The following is a 14,027-nucleotide window of genomic DNA, read 5'->3' on the forward strand; positions in this document are numbered from 1 at the left end:
CAGTGGTCTGCTAGAGCTCCTGGAACTCCCTCACCAACTTCTGCATCTCAATAGTGTTGGGTTTTGAGCATTCTAACACTCCTATGGTGTACATGCAACCCTATAAACCTTGGATCTATGTTTTCTCTATTATACATGCAAATATTAACTATTCCAATGTTTCATCCTAACTAGCATATTATGAAGCACCTATACTACAAAGTTCTAGTTAGATGACATACCTTTTGATGTAGCTTGATGTCTTCAATCTTTAAGAGCTTAGCCCCAATAGTGTGGAAGCCTCAAATGGAATCACAGATCACTTAAACACCTTGGAAGAACTTGAGAGAATATGTATGCACACTAAAATCGGCCCACTCTTATTTTCACACACTTGTGCCAATTTTGTGAGCCAAGTACCCCTTTATATATTATGGAGGATTAGGGTTACATCCATGTAAACCCTAATACCCATGACCTTTCATTTACATAGGATCCATGGGTTAAAAGCTCCATGGACCATCCATGAAAGCTTAGCCCAACCTAAATGAACTTGGCCCATTCCATATATATAAGAGTCCATATTTAATTAGTTCTTTTTTATCACTTAATTAATTCTAAATTAATTCTTGATCAATACTAACTAAATAATATGATTCCATATTAATATATTAGAACTTATAATATATTAATATAAATCATAAATATACTATTCTCAAAAGACTATCCATATAAATTATGCCGGTGAAGTGCAACCCAAATGGACCATGCCGGGTCGGGTCAAGTACATACCAAATATAGTTATGGACTTAGACATTAATCCAACAGTCTCCCACTTGGATAAGTCTAAAACTATTATTGAGTATGACTTCAAAACCTAACTGGCAATCGTAGCTCTTAAAGCCGTTGTCGAACTCTGACCTTGTCAATGACTTGTCCATTAGATAAGGGATCATATATTCCTCCATTCTAGATATCATATGGACTGAGACATGGATTATAATCATTCTCTCTGTCCATTTGTTGTTTTTCGATTTTCGATTTATGATGACTGACTGATTGAACAAATCAAATCAGTCCTGGCTTGGCCAAGCACTCACATGTGTCATCGCTAAATCATCGAGGGGCCCACAGATATCGCTTTTATCCCGAAGATAAAAGGAATGGATAAACTTCGACTCATATGGCTTGTTCTACTACTTGTTGAATCATACACAAAGGCACGTTTTATAACATCGAGTTACCAAATGCGTTTTCGTGCAATCAATGTATAACCAACTCATAGCAACAACTCATATCTCTAGGTTTGAAGAATATAAGATATTATCGTCTCATGATCACTCGTGATAAAATCCATGAAGTGATTCAAATGAGCGCGGGTTGAATCCAATACTCAGAACTTATGAGCACTCATGACTGTTGTAGCACCACTTTGTCCACCAACTTGGACCTCTACAAACCAACCCATGACAGTCTTGATTCATATCTACTTCCAACATATGACCGACTGTGGATGGTTTGAATAACTTAATCATTCAGGAAGAGCGACTTAGTTATTCTGGAAGTCAAAACATGCAGAGTGAAACACAAGAATAAATGAATCAAATATGGTATCAAACCCTATGAATATAAATAAACACTTTTATTTATCACCATACTGATTACTCATTATTCATTGTTTCGGTTTTATCAACTTTATACTTGAATTAAAAACACTAGTTGTCCCATGCTCCAAGCATGTACACTATGTTTTTCTTAAACAATAGCTTTGCCATACACCAAGTATGCACTCTATGTTTGTCTATGATCCTTACTTTGTGAAATAAACCAATTGAACATAATTTCAATGATTCTAATTTCACATTCCCAAATCCTTATCGAAAAATGTGAGAATTTCAAATTCCTATCATTTATCGAAATCTGTTTAGATTTTAAACTTATATGCACTGACCCTCCTGTAATGAATATGTACAAAGTCACAAAGACTTGTCAACAGTCATTATAAGGTATTCCAATGGAGATCAACTCCATGGAAACTAAGTCTCATATTCAAAGTACATTGCTTTGGACATGCTTCTTGCATTAAGTTTTCTAATCTTACACAGATAACTTCCACCTATGGAGACAACTCCATATTCTCATTTTGACTATCACTTCTGAATAAGAGATGCCTCTTTTCAGAATATGTCAGTATGGTCCTTCCAAAATTAGCACTATACTTCAAGTTGTCCCTGAGCAACCAATCTTTGGTAAACCTCAGATTGTCCTCGACAATTACTTAATCATTTTAGTCATATCCAATTCTAGACCTTTTCCCTTCTTAATGCCTCTGGGCATTTGGAAAAATTTAGAAATGACAAATATTATAGCACATGCAATCGATCCTGTACCCAAAGCAAATGGTACACGATTCATGATGTCTCACATAAAGACATGATTCTAGACCAGTCTTTTGCTATAATATTTTTATTTGCCATGTTTTCAAAATTTGACTATGAAGAGGGATGCCGTAATTATAATCGAATTTTGAGAACGCAATATATAGAATTTCCTTAAGTTGAACCAATCCAACATGAAATTCATATATATATATATATATATATATATATATATATATATATATATATATATATATATATATTCCTGACTAAAGATGATTAAGGTCTCAATCTAAGCCTTTAGAACTGAAATGAAGTATATCCTCTCCCTTAATTATAGCAAAACAACTTTTTCAATCCCTACAGCCTCACGAATTGAAACTTTTGTTTTCTATAATTAACATTGCTAACTTGCAACACTAACAATAATTATCATGCTCCCACTAACATGATGATTATTAGCATAACACTTATGCTCCCACTAGCTTTGACATGTACTCAGAAATCAGTTGGACTTCTAGAAATCAATACTTTATTGACTTTCTTACCAAAGTTCAGATTTCTGATACGAGATGCTTTGATAAAACTTTATCAAAATCATACACCTTTCCTTAGATAGCATGCATGTGTGTCTAAACAATTTCAGAACTATGAAAAGGGATGCCGTAATCATAGTCTCAATTGTTTAGACCTTTTGCCATCTGCTTCAAATCTACTTGGTGGAAGTGTTTCCTCACCATCATTTTCATAAATCGGAGAGAAACCTTATGACCCTTAGATTTTATGGTGTATTTGTTCTTATCCATGTGAATCGTCAAAACCATAGTCACAAGACAAGGATAATGACAAATCCAAACTCATATGGACTGAACTTATGCAATCTTAACTTCTTGCCACCTGGCAGTACAAGGCCTGCCATTGCTTCCAAGTTGTTATGCAACCAATTGAGAACTTTCAAAACTCCTATGCAAAGCCAACTTTAACTGGAATGGGCACAGAATATGTCAACACGATAGGTTATAAACCTCAAGTCGTGTGCTAGTGAAGAACCTCAGGTTTTATTCTTGATTAGTCCTTGAAATTCTTTTAGGATCTTTAAGACTCCCACTATCCTCTTGACATATAAGACATCTTTCCAAATATTCAAGAGATAGTGCGGAATCTTTATCAAGACAAACACTTCACACAATTGGCCTTAGTTGGTCTTTGTTTTATCCAAAACATCACAACTTACCAATTTCAAATGTACAAGAGTAGGACACTTTTACTCTTACATTTGACAAGTGTTTTAAACCTTTCTTTAAGATATGTCACTCAAGTTACAATCTTGGAGTATGACTCTAAGAATTGTTTTGGAACGAAGTATAACTCATCTTCCTGATCTAACCATTTCAACAATTCATGACTCCTCTTCTTAGTCATAAGAAAGCACTAATATGACCTTTAGAGGACTAATTGTGATATGATTTCTAAATCATTAAGATGATCACAAACATGATACTAAAGTACTCTCCCATCTTTTCAGATTTGAGAAACTTTTATCTTTCTGCCTAATTTTATTCTTCCCATTCGTTCTGCCATACATTGAGACTTTTCCAATGTTTCAGAATTATACTTAAACTTGTTAGTATAACCATATTTACTAAACTTTAGTAAATCAAATAGTCTTAACGAGCTTTGTGGTGGACATGACTAGTGCACAAGAATGTGTACTCGATCCCTTTAGTCCTTCACTTGACTCACACATCCATGTGAACAAGTAATTAGTCTTGATTTTCCAATGCTTGAAAGTTCTCATTCATCATACTATTCAACTTGCATGATTCCAAGTTTCGGTCCAATTGAAACTTGGGTGATGAGGAACTTTCCTGATTTGGTAAATTTAGACACTACCACAAATGAAAGAATCAAATCCATTTTCCAATACTGCTGTCAGTGGAATCCTATAAGCAACAATTTTCCACAAATGTCATTGTAAGGATACTTCAAATAAATAAAATTAAACAATTTTCTTTTATTTTAAAACTTTGCGGAAAAGTTATCCTTACAATCCCCCATGGAAAATTGTTGTTATCTATTCCTTAGCAATATATCATAACTTCTTAAGCAACTGCTCAAAATTCTGATGCGATCGAAATCCACCTTCGCGATCAGAATCAGCATATACTTCCTTTAAGATTTCTCTCTATTCTTTGATTCTTAAAACATCAACATGTGACCCAGTCACATCATGTAATGAGGATCTCAGAATACAACTTAATAGAGTTAGATAATGGGCTCTACCTGATGTAGAGTCAAACTTATTGACTTTAACATCCTTAGGTAAATTTGGCATCTTTGCAATCAACGCCCCTTCCTTTGGCAAAATAAACATATGGACCCTTTGGTAATGGGACTATCTCAGACTTAGCCTTTCTCTTTACCATTTGGTCAACCGGGTTGACTATGGCCAATCCCTTTCCATTGGGAAGAGAATGCTTTTTCTGGATTTCCAGTGTCACCATTGTCACTGTCCATAAAGTTTTTGGGAAGTTGATCTTCTAATCAAATTTGCTTTACTATCGTTCCAAATCATTGTTGATTCAGCAGCACCAAGCAAATAGATATGATCATTAAGGTTCATGTCATAGTCTGTTTCATAGTAGTCCCAAAGGAACTCACTATGTGACTTAGAAAGTGATTGAACATCCAACTTTCTCAAGACTTTGACACCCAACTCTCCCGGCTTGTCAATATGTGACTTCATCTCTAAGATGTGATCACACATAGACCTTGCTTGCCATTAGGGCTTGAGTGACCTTGAACTTGTGGGTTAGGGAGAATAATTGGAGGAGGTGGAGGAAGAGAAGTATGACTTCCATGAGCCAAACTCGGGAAGTCATATTCATTAGGAAAGCTTGGTTTGGGAAGATCATTGTTGTCTAAACCAGACATCAACAATGGGAGAAATTCACGTAAAGTTGATTTAAGTCCTTAATATAACACCCAATATGATATATTAAGGCTAGGACCCAACAAACTATTTTATAACTTGGAAGAGGGATGCCGTAATCCAAGCTATAAAATATTTGAAGGTAGGTGAATGACGATTCACCAATTTCCACCAAGATAAACGAAATGTATTATTAGGTTTTAATTGGTTTTGAAACTCCTAGATTCTTTTGAGATTCATTGAACTTTTCAATGGCATGTTTCAATCTCGAGTGTGCCCTTCAGGTTTTGTGACTGGGATGCCGAGGATCACAAAACAAGGTGTGAAGTAACCATGCAAATATACTTGGTACCCTTAATATTTACCCCTCAATCGATGTGTCGGTTAACCACACACGCTCCAACGATACTATGATAAACATTAAGTTGCCCTTTGCCTACCTTGTTAAGTCCAGGTTAGTGTGCCGGTTAACCACACACGCTCCACTAATAGCTTAAACAAAGTGCAAAGTGTAATTTCATGGATTAGCACCTTATTCACATTTTCCTAAGTAACTAAGATTGGGAATTTATAAGTGTTTAGTTACTTAGTATTTATCATTATACTTATAATGAAGGGAGAATTATAGTCCTTGTCCTACCTGTTCGGCTAAAGACCCTCCACCGGTCAAGGAAGCGGTGAGTGAGAGTGGACACCCATTAATCTGCCATTTTATAGGCAACAACCTTATACCCCCCTTATAGACCGGCTTCGTGAATGAGGCCTACTAATGGTAAGACGACTTGCTCTTATACATATAATATATTAATAGTATAAGGGTGTATTTTAGACATTTAAAATACTTGATGGTTTAATCTATTAATTAAACTAGACTTTTAATTTAATTAAACTCAAACCATATATTTATGGATTTAATAATACTCTTTTAATTAAACGCTTTAATTAACTATTAATAAAGTTCATAAGAGTTAATTTGAACTATTCAACAAAACATCATAATTCCAATTATTAAACTCAAAATTAAAACCATTTAATTAATTGTTTAAGTTATGAACCTAAGAGTTTTAGAATTCAATTCTTTTTTTCATAAAAAACTTTTCTCAAATTCCAAAACTTGAGGGCAAGTTTTGTAATTCTTGAAAACCTTTGGATTCCATAACTTATGGAATTAATGGTGTTTTATGATGAAACTTTCCATGTTCCATAACTTAAGAACAAGTTATGGAATTCTTTAAAACATTAACACCAAATTTTGTAACTCCATAAAAACTTTGAATCAAATTTTTTTAAAAAAAAAAACTTTCATATCCATAACTTATGGAAGTTTCAAAAACCCTTAAGATCACAACTTTAAAAAAAACTTTTGAGCTCCAAAATTTTATGAAAAAATATGTAACTCCTTAAAACATTTAGATCAAACTTTTAAAACTAATAAAATAATCATATCATTTTATCTTTTACTAAATTTGACCTAATTCAACTCATATAACAAATTATTCAAATTTTACAAATAATTCGTTTTTCACAAAACAAGTAATTATCTTAAAATTTGACAAACGTCATGTTTTTTTTCCTTTTTTTTCAACTTGAAAATAAAACATTTGCATCAATATAACAGAAAACAACCCATGGCTCTGATACCACTATCGGGTTTTGAGCATTCTAACACTCCTATGGTGTACATGCAACCCTATAAACCTTGGATCTATGTTTTCTCTATTATACATGCAAATATTAACTATTCCAAGGTTTCATCCTAACTAGCATATTATGAAGCACCTATACTACAAAGTTCTAGTTAGATGACATACCTTTTGATGTAGCTTGATGTCTTCAAGCTTTAAGAGCTTAGCCCCAATAGTGTGGAAGCCTCAAATGGAATCACAAATCACCAAAACACCTTGGAAGAACATGAAAGAATATGTATGCATACTAAAATCGGCCCACTCTTATTTTCACACACTTGTGCCAATTTTGTGAGCCAAGGACCCCTTTATATATTATGGCGGATTAGGGTTACATCCATGTAAACCCTAATACCCCTGACCTTTCATTTACATAGGATCCATGGGTTAAAAGCTCCATGGACCATCCATGAAAGCTTAGCCCAACCTAAATGAACTTGGCTCATTCCATATATATAAGAGTCCATATTTAATTAGTTCTTTTTGATCACTTAATTAATTCTAAATTAATTCTTGATCAATACTAATTAAATAATATAATTCCATATTAATATATTAGAACTTATAATATATTAATATAAATCATAAATATACTATTCTCAAAAGACTATCCATATAAATTGTGTCGGTGAAGTGCAACCCAAATGGACCATGCCGGGTCGGGTCAAGTACATACCAAATATAGTTATGGACTTAGACATTAATCCAACAAATAGTTGGTGCAAACTCCAAATCAAATCGTCGAACAAACTCGGCCCATGTCATCTCAGCCACACCGGCTGCTCCCACCTGACTAGTCACCTCTCCCCACCAGTCTCGGGCTCTGTCTCTCATCATACATGAAGCAAAACCCACCTTTGCCGCATCATGGCAAGAACTCGTGCGCTGGGCATTCTCTATATCCGCCACCTAGCGTCGGCTAATAATGGGGTCCATGACCCCGAAAAACTCCGGCGCCCCGCACGCCTTGAACTCTCGAAATGAGGGAGTTCGGGCCCCGACCTGGCCTGCAGCAATCTCGGCTCTTAATACCCTGAGCCTCTCCTCCATGATCTCCATCATACCCTCCTTGAATGTCCCAAATATAACTGGGGTAGCGTCAAGGATGCCCCTCGTAACCTCGGCTGCGATGAGCTCACGCAGCCACTCGTCGATGGGCTCGGTACCATCGCCCGACCCAGATCCAGATCCCGATCCTGATCCCCCAGCTCCCTGTCGTGTCACCACCATACTGTACTGCAATACCATAAAACATAATGATCAGGATGTCTATAGAGGGGATCTTCCCACACCGGTCCTCCTTAAGGCTTCCAAGTCTATCATTGGTTCGGGTACAGGTCATGTGCTTTCAGTAGTACGGGCCTAATACTACCTTCCACACCTACCTGTACCTTCCCCAAGGCTCTACCCAATAACTCCAGTTCGTCCCAAAATAAATCATATCCCACAGACTACCGCATATCTCAAATCCTAGGCGATCCTAAGATTTGCTACCCACATCAATCATACCAATCATAACAGGTTGCCTTTATGCATGCAAATTATACACAGAAAATGATCAAATAGACTTTCGAATAAGAGATTCTACCCTAGGACCACAACCAGACAAGGAACGGGAAATAAGGCCAAATCAATCATTCTAAGTCTATAAGCTCCTAACCGTATACAATTTTTAAAGCATACACATAGCAAGATCCATACGATTATCATAGCTCAAATATCAGTATAACATGGCTAACATATTGGGGAACTACTTACTTGGCTTGGCCAATCACGCGCGTTGCACTCTCCTCTTTCCCTTTCTTTAAAAATTTTAACTTTTATTTTTAATTTTGAAAACAATTTTACCATTTCCTTAGTTTGAGTCTCGACACACCCGAGGGTGTGCCTGAATCCCTCAAACCAAGGCTCTGATACCAACTTGTAACGACCCAAAATTTTCAAATAATTATTTCATTTTTAATTAACCAAATATTCCCATAAAATGTGAAGTAACATTAACCACTGTTTTCAAAATTCATAACATTAACATTTTATTCAAAACATCATAGTGTCCCATCAAAACAAATACCGGAGAGTGCACGCCGTGCCAACAAGCCTTGCCCTTGCCCTTAGGCTCAGATGTACCTGAAACAAATCAACAAACTGTAAGCTAATGCTTAGTGAGTTCCCCAGAGCATACCCCACACACTATCCACATAAACACATATCATATTAGCTATAAAAGCCACATATACCACACAAGCCATGCATACAAACATATAAGGATGCCATGGGCTCCCCCCACATGGTCTTATACCAAAGTGTCATGGGCTCCCCCCATGGTCTTTAACCGACAAGCCATGGGCTCCCCCACATGGTCTTCCATTCGACTACCATGGGCTCCCCCAATGGTCTTTAACTATTAAGCCATGGGCTCCCCCACATGGTCTTATCCAAGTGTCATGGGCTCCCCCTGGTCTTCCCTACAAGTATCATATAATCACTAGCATACCACTTAGAATATAGCTAACTATCATACCACATAACTCTAATACATCTAGTGTACCACATATCACAAAATGGGCCGGCCTTGGTGCCTTCGACCCATTGGTATGGTGAGGAGACTCACCTCTGTTTGCTGAATCTGAAAGCTGCTCTCCTAACAGTCTGTAACCACCCGTGTTGAACAATAATACCATTGCCCAAGGTTAGGGCTAAACACAATCCAATTGAAGAACCCAAACCCCAAGTCCTTTCACAATGGCCCAAAAACTCTTCATTTGCTAATGGGCCCAAAGTCCATGTCCAAAATCATTAATGGGCCTCATGGCCCAATAAAGCCCAACCATAGGAACCATGACCCAAAACAGATAAGTTGGCCCACTACCTCCAAAACATGACCATACCCAATGACTAATTAAGGCCCAAAGGCTTACAAGCCCAAAACAAGTCCGAGTCCATCTGATGTGTGTACGCCTTGCGTACCACCCTGGTACGTGCAGCGTACTGAGTCCCTGAGCCGTACAAGCTGCGTACTCTAAGTTACGCCCATCGTACAAACAGATTAAGCACATTTTCCATTAAGTGCTTAATACTCGATGTTCTAACGTCTAATATTTAGATCTGATTTCATTAAGATGTCCTAAGGCATAAAGTTGGCAACTTTATGCCTTTTCATGTCCCATATGTTCCCAACAACCCATTAAAACCTTTACAAGAGTCTTAATCCATGCATGAGATCAAAACACCCATCAAGACTCCATTTTTATGCTATGAATGGACCAAAGGACTTCAGATCTATCCTCGCTAAGCTCTGGAATTGCTCAAACTCTCAAGAGGTGATTCAAGAACACAAAAAGGGACTAAGGAAAAAAAACCCTAGCTCTAGAAATGGAAGTGATAACCAAGTTGAAAGCTTTTTACCTCCTTAAGCTTCCTAGACTGCTCAAAATGTAAGATCCATAAGCTCCTCTTCGTTTAAGCTTGTTTCCTCTTCTTCGTAGTAGCTAACACACAAAAAGGATGGTGTTTAAACACTCAAAAGCTCAAGAACACACTCTTTAATGATTTTAGGGTTTTTAGGGACGTTTGAAGGTGAAGGAGGATGGTTAGGGTGAAGCTCAAATGAGATAAAGATGCTTATATAGGTCTCAAGTCCGGAAATTAGGGTTTGAACATTCGTTACGTACGCCCCGCGTACCCTTTGGTATGCCCAACGTACGTGCTGGCCCTTCGCGATCATCCATGCATGGTACGCTAAGCGTACCCATGAAGTACGCCCAGCATACTTAAGGGACTTATTATGAAATATTTAAAATTCCAAGGGCTTCAAAGGTAATACCTAATTTGGAGTGTTACAGTTTGAGGATCAAAAACCCTAATTTTCAGTATTTAAAGGAAAGAGGGAGCTAGGATTGTTCACCCTCTGCCTCCCTCACACTCTAAGCCCCAGAGAACCCTGAGATTCATCATCCTTGAAATTCTTAACCATTTCTAGCTTGAAGAAGGAGAGAAGAAGAGGAAAGGAGTAATCTAGTGGTGGAGTGGACAAGTAGCAACATTATCATCACCTCTTCTTGCTGTTGGACCTTTGTAAGTGTCAAGGATCCAAACTTTATTACATTTCATGGGTAGATCTATGATTTTGTCCACATTTCTTCATGATTAGCATGCTTGAGTGAAGTAAATCCATAAAGTCAGCAACTTTATGGGTTCTAAGAGTTCCTTGATCATCATATTGTTCAGATCTAAAAGTTGGTGAGGTATGAGAGGCATGCATGAGAGTTGGAAGTATATTTCTTCACTTTTGACCTAGAATGGATTGGATCATGCATGGGGAAACCATGGACATAAAGGAAACACTTTTATGGACTATAGGAGTCCCATTTAACTTCTGGATAAGATGGATTCAGGGAATTAATGGAATAAGGACTTAAAATGGTGCCTTTTAGCTTCAGACAGTGCTCACGATGTGAGACCTAAGATATTACGATGTGGGGGTAGATCAATGCCTGTTTTCTGTTATATTGTTAGTGGAACACGTTAGGGATGATTACGAGCCCCAACAAGCCACTAGAGCTGACATGGGATGAATTCTTGACCCATTTCAATAGGAATTTCTATTCAGCTGAGAAAATGTTGGAATTACATAATCAATTCTTGGCTTTGACAAAAGGAAGCATGTCATTGGATGAGTACACCAACACATTTACTGATAAAATACAGCTCTCCCTGCAACTTGTTCTGGATGAACTGACCAAGATTGACAGGTATGCCAAGGGGCTACCTTGGGAGTACACTGTGTATTTTAGGCGATCGTCTGGGCTACAAATTCTGTCAAATGTATGATGAAGAAGAAGACAGTCAACAAAGCTGAAGTCGGTGAGAAGAGGAAAGCTGAGGGAAGGAATAACAACAACAACAACGGAAAAAGACAAGCAACGATTCTGGGAGTAACCAGGAAGGGAAGTGGTGCGAACAGTGCAAGAAGAGCCATTTTGGCAATTGTATCCTCTGCTACACATGCAAGAAGTCAGGGAATATCTCAACAAACTACCCAATAAGAGGAAAGGCTTGCTTCACTTGCAGAGGAGAAGGGCACGTAAAGGCGGACTACCCAAACACTTTAAGCCCAAAAATCCTACCTGCAAAGCCCAAGGGTAGAAACTACCAAATGATCCTTGATGAAACAGATGCCATTGCAGGAAATCAAGAGTAGGAAGCTGCTTTTCTGAAGATTGATATATATATATATATATATATATATATATATATATATATATATATATATATATATATATATATGTAGTCATCCTATATAGATAGTAATAAGGTGTGACACGATATAAGGGGCATATTATGAAAAAATGTTGTAATCATTTTCGAAAGCTATAAAATTTCTAGTTATGTTACATCGTTGTGTGGCATTAAGAAATTATGATTTCAACATAATAGATTGGTTAAGATTAAATTCTGCTATAGTTTACCTTGTAAAGCAAGACACTACACGAGAAATAATTTATACCCAAAGTTGGAAAATAGAATTGCGGTTAAAGACACGCATGAAAGATATCGTAGTAGAGTCTAGGAAATTTGTTGGACACATCTATATGTGTTAAATTGCTTTTGTGATCTTTAGAAAATAGTGACTTAGGAAAACTATGAGTCAACTTTTGGGATGAGTATGAGTATGTGTGGAAGGTAGTATGGTCCCGTACTATCGGAAGCACAGGACTCGTACTTGGATCAGTAGGAGCCACAAGGTTACTAAGGCACTAGTAATTGGATTCGTTCTACGAAATAAGTTTGTCATAGCGTCCAACTTTAGATTAATGGAAGAGATAGTCAAAGCGATCTATAGAAGTATCACAGGCGATATAGCCTATAGCTAGAAGTGCTACATGCTAGAATGTGATTGTATCACATTAGAACATGAAGGAAGCTATCCTTCGTGTTAAGAGTATGACTCAAAGAAACCTTAGTTTAACCATTGTATCATCGATGAGAGGTCATTAAGGACATGAACCATTGATCTGCTACAATAGTCAAGTAAAGACCATATCATAAGGTAAGTTAAAATCGAGATGGAGTAGGAGCCTCCAATAATGATCGAATTTAGAAGGAAGAGCGGGTTTAGGATTGAGTACCGTCATCAGTCTAGAAGTCTCAAAGTTGGAAATTCAATAAAAGAGACATTAGATGTTACGATTACCACCTAGGATGGAAAGTTAACGTGCAGAGTAATTATACAAGCCCTGTTTTGTTGATGATTCCAGGAAATAATCATCCTAAGGGGAAGATAATTGTAACGCCCGCAAGATAGGTCTAGATGATTAAAGAATAATAAGAAAATTAATAGTCACAGCAATAATTAGACATTATCAAAGAAAGATTATTTAAGGAAAATAATCCAAACGAAATTCATAGTAGTCGTTAAACCATGAGCGTGCATATAGACAACGTCTGAATCTGACTTCGTAAGAGGAAGTTATGATTTTTCGAATTTCAGTGCAGCAGTATACAGCTTAGAAACCAAAGCAGAGATCGGTTGATTGTTATGAAAAACAATCTAAATAAGAGTTGAAGATCTCGTCCATATGGTTTCATCGATATAAAGACAATCGAGAACGGATATCATATGATAAAATTATGAATTTTTAACGGACCTTAACAGTTTCAGCATGTTAAATATTTAGCTTTAAAAACAAATCCAAATTAGCTAACAGAGTCTAAACGAAAGTTGTAGATCTTGTCGTTAGCTACACGTGGATATAAAGATTGTCGAAAATGGAGCTCGTATGAAGAAGATATGACTTTTTAAAAAATCATAAATTTACATGCATGCGAACGAGGGGCACGACGTACAGTAGGCTGACGACATAGGGACGCGGATAAATCTGGACCTGACACGTGTCGTAAAACGACAGGATCGACGTGGCTGGAGTGTGCAACGTGCACCTCATGCGCAGCTCATGTGGACTATAAATTGATGTGCTAAGCCTCATTCTCCTTCATGCCACCCACACTTTCTCTCTTGATTTCCTTCGATTTTAGCCCCATTTTCCCTTAGTT

This window comes from Lactuca virosa, chromosome 7 (genome assembly GCF_052849685.1).
Source record: "Lactuca virosa cultivar CGN04683 chromosome 7, Lactuca_virosa_CGN04683_v6, whole genome shotgun sequence".
NCBI lineage: Eukaryota > Viridiplantae > Streptophyta > Magnoliopsida > Asterales > Asteraceae > Lactuca > Lactuca virosa.